This window comes from Parasteatoda tepidariorum, unplaced genomic scaffold (assembly GCF_982258835.1).
Source record: "Parasteatoda tepidariorum strain Cologne lab strain unplaced genomic scaffold, Ptep-v5.0 scaffold_12, whole genome shotgun sequence".
NCBI lineage: Eukaryota > Metazoa > Arthropoda > Arachnida > Araneae > Theridiidae > Parasteatoda > Parasteatoda tepidariorum.
In genome coordinates, this window is record NW_028257371.1 from 1,339,306 (window position 1) to 1,353,494 (window position 14,189).

The window sequence follows — 14,189 nt, forward strand, 5'->3', positions numbered from 1 at the left end:
GCAGGCTAATTTCTGCCGCATGTCTCCTTCCCTCCTGCACAAGTTGTTCAGTTTTTTAAAAAAAAAATATACAATTGATTGTTGATAACTAATCAAAAAAGGGCAAGAATTTGAAATTACCCAACACCAAATGTAAAACATTATTGTAACAAATATATTATATTGTAACAAATACATTAAATTGTAACAAATACATTAAATTGTAACAAATTATTGTAAAAAATAATTTATAAAAAAAAAATACATTTTCGTCATTGACAGTAAATATAGCTGTATGAGCATTTTCAATAGAAACTGGTAAAGAAATCAGTGATCCTTTCTATCTTTTCATTAAGCATAATTTAATTTCATCTCTAACAGTTACAGAACTTGCATAGTTTTATGGAAGCACTGTTTAAAAAAAAACACAAAGAAAAAATTTTAAAAATTATTTTCAATTTTTATTAATGCCTTTAAACTTGTGTCATTGAAAGATAAAGGGAAAAGCAAAGGCATTCCAACAGCTATATTATATGTTAAAAATAATTAGCCATCATAAGACAAGAACTAAGAATTTAAGATTTCAGAAGTAAAAGTTTATCTAAAGCTAAAAAAATGTGCTTAGCACTTTTAATTTCTGACTTCTAAAATTGTCGTTACTTTCAACAGGGGTAAATGTGGCAAAAATTGAAACTTTTAAAACAGAATGTATGTATCCAAATTTTAAAAGGGTAGAAAAAATTAGATACAAATCTTTATACTTTAAAAATATAAATATACTGAAGACTTATGATTGCTAAAAAATATATAATTATAGGAAATAATCTCACTTAATTTAATTTAATCATTAATATTTTATTATTACATAATAAAGCCCTCACCGTGTAGGAAATTAAAAGCAAAGAATCTTATAAACATTTTCTTAAACAAGAATACCAACAAACAACAGTTTTTATATTATATTATATATATATATATATATATATATATATATATATATATATATATATATATATATATATATATATATCTAATATAAGGGCAACAACCCCTATATTTTGGTGGATTTATTTGTCAAGAAAGCAGGAATAATGAGAACATGATGTGCACAAGATTTTATTTACTAAATAGATCGTGAAGCCGAAGTCACATCCCCGCTCTCCCGGCTGGAGAGGGGGGACAAAGTTCCAGTCAGATCCGACGGAGTTTAGTTTGTAAACATTATACACCAAAAAGTCACGCAAAAACATTGCTCCTGCATTTTATAGGATGATTTTTAGTTGTAAAGAGGCCCAGTCATATGCCTTTTTCTGTATTCTTACGCCTCATCAATTTATTTATTACTCATAGCAAATCGCTTAATCTTTCCTTATATGGAAGTGAAAGATCTTAAAATAACTTCTCTTTTGAAGTATAAATCTAATTATTATTCATTGGCATGTTTTTAGCCTTGAAGTCCCAAAATAGAATTTCTACCCTTATCTTTTACTAAAGATATTTTATGAAAAGGAATGAAGCTTTAATGCTTTTATTAATACAAAAGTATTTAATTTTTGTATTACATCCCCCCAAAAAAAAATTTTGGTAAGCCAAAATAAAAATTTTAAAATACTATGAATATATAAACTTTATGTTGACTATGACTGCCCTCTTTCTTACAAATAACCTTTTTTCAACATGTGAAAAAAAATTTTTACAGCAACAACAATAAAAACATAATAATACAATTTATCTCTTTAGTGAACTAAACAGAAAGAAAAATTTAAACATTTAATAGAACTATTCTAAAAACTTTTCAAAAATTTTCACACAAAAATACATAAAATTTTTATGAAAACGAACTGGACAACAAGTGTCATTTAATCAGAATTTAAGATTCTGTATGGTTAATGGGGTTATTTACTAGATGAAATTCTGTATTCCCCTTTAAATGGAGGAAAACAGAGTTTCATGAAGCACTGTGAAATTGAGTTTTAAATTTTCTTTTAGTTTTAGTCCAAAAATAGTTTTTAAATTTTTTTTTTTTTTTTCACTGTGTTGAGGGAAAAAAATTCAAGTTTCCTCGCCAAACATCTCCACACGCGATTCGGATCTCTCAAAAATATAGGGATTACTTCTTCCTTTGAAGAAAGCAAAAGAAATTTATTTTGAACATTATTCATGATTTAATTTTAACATTTGTGGGCTGTGATATTTCCTAAGTTTTGATACCTGTACTATTTCAAAAATTTTGTTTTCTTACATTTTTATTTTATTTATTTTTTGTAATCTTGGTCATTCTTTCTTTTTCCTATTTTTCCTTTGCTTTTTTGTTTTTGTTACCCTTTACATATTTTTTAGTCGGTATTAACCTGATAATGAACACATCCATTACCTAATTCTATCTTCGAATCATTTGAACTTTTTGGACATTCTTTCTTTCTATTTTTTGATGTTTACTTTTACTGAAACATCCTTAACATTCTATTTTTCGATGCTTACTTTTATTGAAACATCATTCTTTTCTTTTTTCGATGTTTACTTTTTTGAAACATCTTTTTCACCATTTTTAACCTTAACATTTTGAGATTTCTGCAGTTTTATGTGCAAAGATAAGTTGTCACTTTTAGAATTAGCAGAGATGATCAGTCTCTTACCAAATAGAATAACAACTGGCCCGACACAATTAATAAACAAACAAAACTCTTTGCAAGTCTACAACCCTACTAAAGCATATGGTAAATCAGTATCAAGTATAAAAACTTAACTGAGTTAAAAATTTCGCCTATCGTAATAAGGGAAACTCGCAAATTTTGTTAAGGTTAACTGTCCTTTTGTTTGGGTAACATTTATTTCCTTACATTTTTTTTTTATATAGGAATATTTAGTTTTGACCAAGTCCGAAAAAGCAAAATTTTTACAAATTTTCTTTAAGTTTTTATTTTTTTCGATTTCATCGTGATAAATCTTTAGGAAACAAAAGTTTAAAAAAAAAATAACTTAATTTTGGTTGCCATTACTAATTTAATTGACGTTTGAACCGCATTTATTTCCTTCAAAAACATTTTAAATGCACTATAAAAACAAAATATCATATTTTTAAAAAAAATAATATAAACACAAAAAATGCAACTCTTAAAAATATTCTATTAAATTATTCATAATAAAAAGTTTTATCATTACTCATATCTAATTTCAATAAAATATGAACACCCTACTCTCCAACGTTGACCTTCATCAATTTCGTTGAAGAGAAGAAAAAAAAATATCATAATTTAAAAATAAAACGAATATAAATATAAGAAATGCAATCCAATATTAATAATTTACTCAATTATTCAGAATAAAAAAAATTTTTGATCACTAAAATATGTAATCATAACAGTATCATAAATTTTGAGAAAGAAGAAAAAAATAATTTATATATCACTTTTTCTTCAATATTTGGCGAAGAGGAAAAAAAAATCATTCGCGCACTTCACTTTCTTCTTCTTATTAATCATTAAAAATCAAAGAACTAAATGTTTTAGAAAAAAATACTTAAAGGATGCAAAGCTGCATAAAGTTCGAATTAATCCAAAACATATCTTGAAAGCCACAGCATCATAAAATAGATTGACAGGAAAAATTATTCTTTTTCTTTTTTCTTTTCGTTAAAATGATTCATAAATTTTCACTGATAGTGAGGGAGAAATTGATGCTTATTTTTCTTTGAGTTCTGAGTAGGATGGAGGGAGGGAGGGAAGGAATGCCGAACATCTAAGTAGACCATCGTAAACCATTCCGGAGTGTAATAACACTTCATCGACGATTAAATCCAAAGCAGTGGGGAGTCCAAGGGTGGTGAAATTTTGAAGCTCAACTCTCTAGTTGCATCCTTCGCCTTCAGAACGTTAAACATAAAATGCAGCACACACAAAAGGAAGGTAGTACACTAACGGAAAGTACCACTGGATGTAGGTATCATTTAAACAAATGAAAAGTTTGACGATTAAAGAATTTGTTTTTTGTTGAAGATACTCGATGAATTATTGATTACCATGAGTTGCAGAAAAATTTGACTCGATAAATTTTCAACTGTCCATGCGAATGAGATATTCGATATTTTCGATGCATTTTTTCACCGCTGATTTTTCCGAAGTCCCAGCCGGGCTCCGCTAATCTTAATTTTTGAGATAGAAATGCGTAAATTTCCTCCACAAGCAACTGTGCTGCCGGCTTCTAATATAAGGGCAACAACCCCTATATTTTGGTGGATTTATTTGTCAAGAAAGCAGGAATAATGAGAACATGATGTGCACAAGATTTTATTTACTAAATAGATCGTGAAGCCGAAGTCACATCCCCGCTCTCCCGGCTGGAGAGGGGGGACAAAGTTCCAGTCAGATCCGACGGAGTTTAGTTTGTAAACATTATACACCAAAAAGTCACGCAAAAACATTGCTCCTGCATTTTATAGGATGATTTTTAGTTGTAAAGAGGCCCAGTCATATGCCTTTTTCTGTATTCTTACGCCTCATCAATTTATTTATTACTCATAGCAAATCGTTTAATCTTTCCTTATATGGAAGTGAAAGATCTTAAAATAACTTCTCTTTTGAAGTATAAATCTAATTATTATTCATTGGCATGTTTTTAGCCTTGAAGTCCCAAAATAGAATTTCTACCCTTATCTTTTACTAAAGATATTTTATGAAAAGGAATGAAGTTTTAATGCTTTTATTAATACAAAAGTATTTAATTTTTGTATTACATTATATATATATATGTATATATATATACACAGACAGATAGATGGATAGATATACATACAGACAGCAACACATGTTGTGAAATATAAAGAAAAATGACAAATTATTGTTATCTTAAATTTTTTGCTTGTCTTGACTCACTTTTTTTTTATAAGAGAAAAAATAAATAAAATCCACCAAAAGACTGAAAACATATAACTAACTTTACTTTCACTCACTGAATTTTATATATATATATATATATTTAAATAAGATGAGAAACAATACTTCAGTAATTAAATAATAAGTCTAAAAACAGATAATAAATGAAAAAAACAGATAATAACCATTTAAAGTAGAAAATTGAATTATTCTTTATTTATATTTAGTTGAAATTTCAAACCATCATCAAGAAACTGTCAAGTTCACAATATAATAAATAAATAAATAAAATTACCTTTTTAAATCAATTTTCTGCACTGCTTCAAAACAAATAGGACATTTTTGCCAAGATTTATCAGTTAAAGCCAAATAATGTAGAATGCCGGGAGAGCAATAAACATGTCCACACATCTTTGCAGCAGTTGAAATGTGAAGACAAATTGGGCAAGATGGCATCATGACATGTTAAACGCTGAAGAAATACAAAATTCTGAGATATGTACAAGGACAAAAATTATTGCAGAAATTTTCAATTGTTTAAAAAAAAATTTTTATCTATTATGTTACTTTTTAATTAAAACCTAAACAATATTATTTTAAATCAAGAGATAAAATTTTTGAGCACTTTGTTGATGCATAACAACAATTAAATTATATCTTAAAACAAAATTTTCAATTTCTTATGAAGTGATTAGCAAAAAAAATTAACTAAAAGTAATTAACTAAGAAAATATTTCTAGTGCAGGCTACTCGATGTAATACAAATTACATAAAACTATACATTTACTAACAGCATGATTAAAACAGAAAACAAATGTGCTGTAATAAAATAAAAAAATTACTTTTCCCAATGTGACAGACTATCTCACAGAAAATCTGCACATACTATTTCTTCAACTAATGACCACTCTACAAACTTATCTGGATTGTTTTGGTACATAGAATAATCTCCATTATCCCTTGCAACGAATTGGCAACCTAAAATTTTAAATAAAGTTTCATTACTTTCATACATAATAAATAATTTAAAAAAGCACACATGGTGTTCTACAGCTTAACTTCTGATTAATACACACTTTAATGATCCTAGTCAAAATCTTCGCCCAAAGTGTTGCCAATGAAAATTTAAGTCTGGAAAAAAGAAAATACTATTATAAAAATCAGAAATTATTATCAATGTTAATCAGGGTACAAGTCGGGACCAGAATGAAATTCATTGAAACAAAGAAAATTTGTTAGATGAAGCTTAAAAGCTGACAATTGTTATTAACATGTTGAGAGTAACTTGCATTTTTAAAAAAATTCTCGTTAGGCCAGACATGCTATCTAGAAACGCTATTATTGCGGTACAGCAATGTGAAGCGTACTACTAACAGATTTAAATAAAAAATTGATTTGCAATAAATAAAAATTAAGTCAATTTGAAATAAAATTTCAATTATTACTAAACCTGATTTTATTTTGATAAAAGACAAGACAGTAAATTTTAAACTGTAAAGATTCAACAAAAAAATTGCGTAAAAAAAAAAAAACTTAGGAAATAAGTGAATTTTTTCAAATGGACCCATTCCATTCACCTTGGTCAATTCAAAGTATAAAATGGTAATATATTTTATATTATAAAATAAAAAAAGTAATAAGTATTAACAATAATAAAAATAAAAAAATCATTGATAATTGTTATTTGATGATAGAATCAAAATTGGCTATACAGTACTAAACTGAAGTTTAAAGGAGGAAGGACCAAAGCACCTCAGAATCACATAACTTGTAAATGGAAATCACAGATTTTGAATTTTTCTTTTAAATCTGATTTAAAATAAAATTGTTTGAACCAATAGTTTTAATTATTTTTAGATGTGTAAGTAAAATTCAAAATCCCAGTTTAAAATACTATGCAAAAAATGAACAGGAAGTAGTTAAATGGAAATAGCTGGTTTCGAATTTTTCTTTTAAAATTGTTTCAAATATACACAAGAAAATTTCTTACTGAAAAATCATATTAGAAGACTTACAACAAGAGATCCTTATTACATTTTGGATGGTTTAATCCCTTATTTTTATTATATCCAGAACCAGATCGCCTACGTTCTCAAACATCAAAAGTAAAATTCAACAGTTCCTTTCTTATAACCCTGTGAGTAAGATGGTTCAGCAACTTATTTTAATCTGAAACTGAATGTTCAATACAACTCTAAAAACAACTATTCGTAAAATATATATTTTTTTTATAAAATACATCAATATATCTTTTTACTTTTAGAAAAGAAAGCATGAAACTAAACTTGATTAGGAAAAAAAAATTGCACTAAAGGCTATCTCCTAACTATCCCAACTTAACCACATGTTGTTACAAACCTTTTTACTAGAAAAGGGCTATACAAGGATGCACTGAAAAACTTCAATGTTGTGATATCTTCTCCAATCTGATGTCTGAATCTTTTCTCAATGCATTAAAAATTGTAATTTACTGAGACATGCACAATGTTTCCTGATGGATTGATGTCTGCACTTGCAATGGGGAGCATTGTTCCCGATTTTCAATGCGCAAAAAAAAGCACTTGTCCTTACCATAACATCAACGACCGCAAGCTTGTGTAAGAATTTTCCGTCGATCGTAAGTGAACAGTGATAGTTCTGACAATGTTGGTTATGTGTTTCCCCATAGAAATGTGCTTTCTGAAAGGAAATGGAGAAGAAATATTCTTTCCCCATGTTTCTATCAATGTGACTGATTGTTTTGCTGATACAATGAATTCCTCTGTGATAAAGAGTCAAAGTGTTATTGAATTTCTTAGTTATGGAAATGTGCTTTCTGTTTCTGCCATTGCTTTTTAGACAGTGCTGCTACAAAAGATGCTCAAATTCTTGAATTCTTCCATTCAAATTCTTCCATGAAGTGAATTCTTGAGTAGTAATAGATGTCTTCAATATCTTATACTTAGTAAGCTGGCCCCTATTTTTCAACAATTTGCGCATGTCTGCCCTTCAGTGAGTTTCAAGGTTAAGTTGCCACTATTTAATTTACAACCCTCGTATATTTTTTCACACAAAATACCTATATATAAGTATAATTCAAGGAGTTTACTTTTGCAAGTTTCATGATGCTTTTTTTTCTTCACAAAACTAAAAAAAAAAAGAAATATATATATATATATATATATATATATATATATATATATATATATATATATATATATATGACATAAAAAGAAACATTTTGGAGTAGATAGGGGCTTTTCCTTGTTATTTTAAAGTAAACCAAAAATGAGTTCAAAAATGTTTCAAAGTAAACCACAATTCTGACAATATTAAAATTCCAACAGCACTAAGTGGAATTTTAAATCTGTTGCTTCAAAAATTTATCTGAATGCTGGATTAAATAAAAAAATCACAGTTAAAACATTTACTAAAATTCAACTGAATTAAAATGTAACATAGTATTTGTAGTAATATTTTCAAAAACAATTTGAATTCTCCAATCTTTTCATGAAAGCTGACAGCTACGCATTTTAAATATTTTTTTTTTATCCAGAGTTACAATGAAACATACAATGACTAGTACTTTAATTTCATAGATATCAGAATAGATTTTAGTTTTTTTTTCTATTCAGTGTCAGGAACAAATCTTCTTGAAATTGCTCTGACTAATAAGTTCAGACTAATAAAAATAAGTTTTTAATATAATACATAAGTAAATATATAAAGCCAGTTATGATATATTTTTGTTACTTAGTGTATAAAATCAAGAAATACCATCAAGTTAAGCGACAATTACAATAAGACATCATGACGAATACATTGTCAGGCAGAGGGTAAAACAGTAACTAGAATCAAAAAAGGAATTCTCTGTTTTAAAGTAGAACTTAAGAGAATTTCCAAGAGCAGTTACGAAGTTAGTTGTAAATATGTTAATTACAATATCTCTTATTCCTTTGTGTTTATAATTTTTCCCATGAACGAAAAAGGTAAAAATATCAAAGTTTTTTCATATGAAAAAAAAAAGAAATACAGTCAAACCTCACTAATACGAAATCACTTAGGGTGAAATATCGCTTTATATGAAATGTATGTTTGGTCCCATTAGTCAGCAATCAACTATTACTGCATTTAGCATATTTAACATGAAAATTTCAAGCTGACATGAAAGGTCACAACACAGATCAGAAGCATGTGCATAATGTGTCAATTATTCATTTTGAGGAATGCTATTTCTATTATCCACCTTTGTTAGGAGTAGCAGATGGGCAAATAAATAAAATAGTTAAATAAAATTATTAAAATTCTTAAGCTTATTTTCATTTGTATGGGACATAAGTGTAGTACACGATATGTATTAATAGTATGAAATAAATTGTTTTCATAATGTATTGGATAAGATGAAATCTGGCTAACATAAATAATTATGATATTAAATTTTTTGTTGTCAATTTCGAGTTCAAGAGGTTCGGCTGTATTAAAAAAAATTTTCGGTACCAGTTTTTAAAATTATTAAATGTTTTCTCTTAAGAAACAAAAGCATCCTTAGTAGTTAATGTGATATTTCACTAAAGGTATAGATAGTAAGGTATACATTACGTAAGGATAAGGTATTTCAACATTTCTACCTTCTAAGCACTACAGCCTGTTCTACATCAAGCCTTTCATTTTCTTCACGCGACATTAATCGAACACTATGAATCTCCATCTGTTTTAGATCTGGCTATCTTGTGGCTAACCTTTGTTTCTTTTCACTGTTTTTTCAACCAAGTAGTTAGGGAAATTTGTTTCGGCAAAGTGATCAAAATTGTGCTAAATCCCCAATCAAAGTTATCTTTGTACAGTATCTTTCCTCTGACCTGGGTTACTCTGTTTAAGCGACTGTATGATAATGCCTCAGTAACCCCAAAAACAATTTATAGTGAAATTAAGCCCAAGAAACATGCGAAATTTCAATGATTTTATAATATGCAGTAAATTAGACATCATATGCATATTTTTAAAGCAAATCTATTTTTAGATTAATGAATTTTCTTTTCCAAAAAGAGTAATAAAATGCCCTTTTGTTAAAATCTGTTAATACATTTTTCTATTTATCTTCATTTACATATTTTTAGTCCAAATCATATTAGGTACTAGTTAAAGAGGTAAAAAAAAATATACAGTAATTCTAATAGATAACACTTTTTAATTTTTTTCAAGAAAGTTTAATTTCCAGATAGTTATGTTCTCAATAATAACTAAATCATTATAAAGCATACTATCCATATTTGGTCAAAAGTTATTAAATTTTCTAGCTTCTTATAATTTTAAAACTGATACACTTTTATATGAATTTTATAAGGATATTGTATCATAAATGGAAATAAATAATTTAATTAATATGACTTATTAACAACTTACTTTTCTCGGCACAATCATAGAAATAGTTTCAGAGTGGTATGACAGCATGCAGTTTGTAGAAACAAAATTCTTCACATCGCAAAACATCCAGACCTCTTTTGGGCATGATTCCGAGGCCCTGCAGAGGAAAGCCAGTCAAAAATAGATTCAAATAATAACACCAGGGTGGTTCACAAACTATTTTGTAGTAATGTATGTTTCTGTCACCTTAAAATAAGAAAGACTTTGTTTCGTAATTGTAAAAACAATCAGTTTAAATGTTATTTGTAACAAATTTATATAAACAGACAAAATTCAATATTATTCATAAAAATTATTAATGTATTGCTGCACTTATGCCAAATCAAATCCATACAAAGCTATAATAAGCATTCTTTTCATGCACAATGTGTTATAAATATTCCTTAACTTTTTTTTCTGTTCCTAAAAGATTTAATTTAAATTAATAACTTTATGCCATTACAGAATTTATATTGTTATTACAGAAAACCAAACTTTTCTTCTTTTTAAAATGAATGTTACAAGTCTTTATTTTCATTTTTTTTTTAAATGATCTATTTTTTAAATACGTAAAATAAAAATAATTTAAAAACATAGTCTATATTTATGGCTTATTTCTACTAATTAATTTATAAAATTTATTATTCAGTAATCTAAAGTTAGTCTATAAGAAAGAAAGAAATAATATTAAATAGCAAATAAAATGTATGATTTTTAACAAAGAAATTTTAAAATAAAAAAGGAATTATTAACAGAAAATTTGAGAAACTTCACAATAAAAAGGAAATTTTATATATATATATAAAAAAAAATCCAATTCTTTAACTATTGTAGCAGGCTTTAAGTTCATCAAAATATTATGAACAAAACTGTAATTTGGTAGAGAAAACAGTTACACAGTTGGTAGAGAAAATAATTTAATTAACAAATCATAAATGAATTCATATTTCTAAAATATGTTTAAAAACTTAGTTAATTATAATATTTAAACTAAACCTTTCTAGAAATTAAATATTTTCAATTTATAATTGATAATTAATGAAGCTTTTTTAATTCTTTAATAGACTAAATGACAAACATTAGGCAAAGTCATTAAAGGCAGCAACAGCTACTTCATAAAATTTATTTGATAAACTTAAAAAGATTATCCACAATTGTAAAGGTATTGTAAATTTCAATAGCATATGGTCTATTTTTGGCCCACAACATATTGTAGTTAAAATAAAGATTTTGATGGCATTTGCATTTTTTTGGATACTTATGCAATATTAGAATAAGTTTTTCAATTTATGGGGCATATTATTAGTTTTTGGGAAGTAATTTTTTTCTTTTTGGAGCAAATGTATTTTTTTTTTAAATTTTGGAAGTACAAATCTCATTTTTACACGTTCCACAGAATTTAACCCCAGTAGACTACTCCAGTTATAAATAACTTCAAAGAGCTTAGGTTAATTTACAGTTGACACAAAAGTACAGTCTATTTATATACGATCTGAATTCTCTAAATCTAGGCTGTGGAAGTTTATTCATGAACTATAATGTCACAGTGATGTGTGACTATTTTTTATTTTATTAATTCAATCTCTCTTTTCTTGCGCAATTTGTTTTTCCTTTCTTTTTTAGTGTATTTAATTTTTAAATACTCCATCCACCTTTAAAAATAAATTTAATCAAATTTTTCTTGCATTGGAATATTTTTTTCATCGTTCCTCTTTTTGTGAGTCAAGGTCACTCTTACTCTTTCAAGGTTAGTTTTCTCCCCGTCTCATTTTTGCTTTTTTTTTCTTTACCATGACTTTGAATCACCTTCATGTCTTGGGTGACACATTCAATTGGCTCAATCCAGTTTGTTGTCATTCCCCATAACATTCTGAACGTTCTTAACATTCTTCAGTCCTGAAATTTTTTCTCTTTTACCAAATTTGGTATGATGTTGGGTTCCAGAGTCCCTGACTGCCTCTTCTCATTAGCATATTAGACTTCCTCTCAAAGAATCACTGCTCTTTTGGAGGGCTTGATAGTTCTCGCCTCTTGGGGACGCAGCACACTTCCTTTGGAGCCTGCTGAATTTTTAAACTGAAATTTTCATTAATGCATTTTTATTTATTGAAACTGCATTGAAAGCATATCTTGTAGCATTCTTACATAAGTTTAGTATAAAACACATTGCTTAATATTTAGTATAAAACACATTGCTTTATCTGATGCTTTATATTTATTAAAGCTTTAATATTCGACTTAAAGTGAATCAGGCTTTACCATAAATTTTCTCAACTAGTATTTAATGTGCTGTTTTATGAAAAATGTTGGCAGCTGCACTGAAACCCTTTTCGAGAGACATGAAAATTTAAAATCTTTTAAAGACTATTATTATGATAATCAATAACTGTTGTAGATAAGTATCTCTCTCTAAATTTAGAATCCCCGTCAAACCTTTTAAGACTATACCTTTTTTTAGCACTTATCCCAAGAAGTTCTTGGATTGGTAAACCACTGTTTTATTTCTAGAGTCAAAATCTCCTAAAGACTGGTTTGAGAGACTGTATAAAAGTTCTTTAAATAAAAGAACAATACAACATGCTCAAGAAGTTAAAACAATATTAATAGGACTTTAAACATTATCATAATCTTTGTGTAATCAATGAATTCTAAAAAAAAACTAACATAAATGAATTTTTTGTCAAATAAAAAATATATTACTTTCGTTCGCTATTTACAGAAATATTTTATACCTTCTCATAAATATAGACAATAAATTTTAATATGCTTTTATAACCACTGGCAAGTTCAATAATGATATGAAATAACTTAAATAAACCTTTATTGTTGTAATAGAAAAAGCAAAATTAAAACAAAAAAAATTAAAAGAGTTTCTTTTTTTCTGCTTAGTTAATTTCTAGGTAATAAAGCCAGAATTTTTTAACTCTCAGATTCTTATCACATAATTTATAAAATATTATTAAAAATATTTTTTATTTTATAAATTAAACAACTTCCAATTTTTCTACAAAATCTTATTCCTTGGGTGGACTACTATAAAGTTAGATTATGTTCTATAAAGCTGAAGATCTGAGTGGCCAATCATCTGGCGAATATCTTCTAGAAAATTGCGAGAGCAAACAGCTTTAAGTGAGTGTCTATTGTTGATCAAGGCAATCATAGAGCTTTTAGAATTTATCCATATGCTGCACATTAGCTAATTTACCTCTCTAAAGAACATAGAAAGATTTTTAATTACTTAGTATGATGCCTGCCAAGATTATCAAACTTCCTCTGCTAAAGCAGTTGATTTATTTAGTTGGTAGGTAGATAGTGAGTGCCTGGTTTGAATAATTCATAATTACGTATGGAAAGAACCAGAAATTTGATGTCTCCAGATATCTGAAAAATTGGACATTAAGGCAAAAGAGGTTTGATTGTCTTGATAGGCAAAATGTTGAATGGTCATTGACCCATCCATGTCTTTGAAAGAGGTTCTTTGACTGGTGTGAGGTACATGGATGAAGTCTTAAAATTCAATGTTAACCTTTACAGAATGGAATCGTGTGGCGATTTCATTTTAATGGAAATTAGGCAGCCATCAAGCTCACCTAGTTTAAACTTTAAAAAGAGAGGATATTTGTTGAATCGATTTTCCAGGCAGATATCAACTTTATAGTGTATTAAAATCTGGTCTGTTATAATGGAGATAGGCTACCAAATATGAAAACTCTCTCATTTTTGAACACTAGTGTATTTATCTTAAAATTTACAGAAGTGATTAACGCGAGTATTATTTTAAAATTGACTAAAATGTAAACAAATATCATTTATCTAACTTGAAAAAATTTAATTTTAATATTTTTTTTAAATACCAGTGCTAAATTATATACTATATTTTTTAAATACTAAATACTATACATTAATATTTTTTTCAAATTGAATAATTATTTTTAAAAAAAATTATTCAATGCCTCA

General features: G+C 27.3%; 1 protein-coding gene across 48 annotated transcripts in view; it reads right to left on the minus strand.

The window, feature by feature from the left end:
• LOC147800858 (uncharacterized) overlaps positions 1–14,189 on the minus strand; it is a 51,540-nt gene that overhangs the window by 16,639 nt on the left and 20,712 nt on the right. For 27 of the 48 annotated variants that reach the window (XM_087156260.1, XM_087156255.1, XM_087156253.1 and 24 more), the window contains 4 exons: positions 10,233–10,439; positions 5,927–5,981; positions 5,693–5,828; positions 5,146–5,322 (listed from right to left, as the gene is read on the minus strand). The gene's annotated coding sequence lies outside the window, so the exon portion shown is untranslated. Of the gene's footprint in view, positions 1–5,145; positions 5,323–5,692; positions 5,829–5,926; positions 5,982–6,865; positions 7,026–7,938; positions 7,977–10,232; positions 10,440–12,038; positions 12,309–14,189 lie in introns of all 48 variants that reach the window. The other 21 variants (XM_087156248.1, XM_087156291.1, XM_087156283.1 and 18 more) reach the window with 12 other exon arrangements.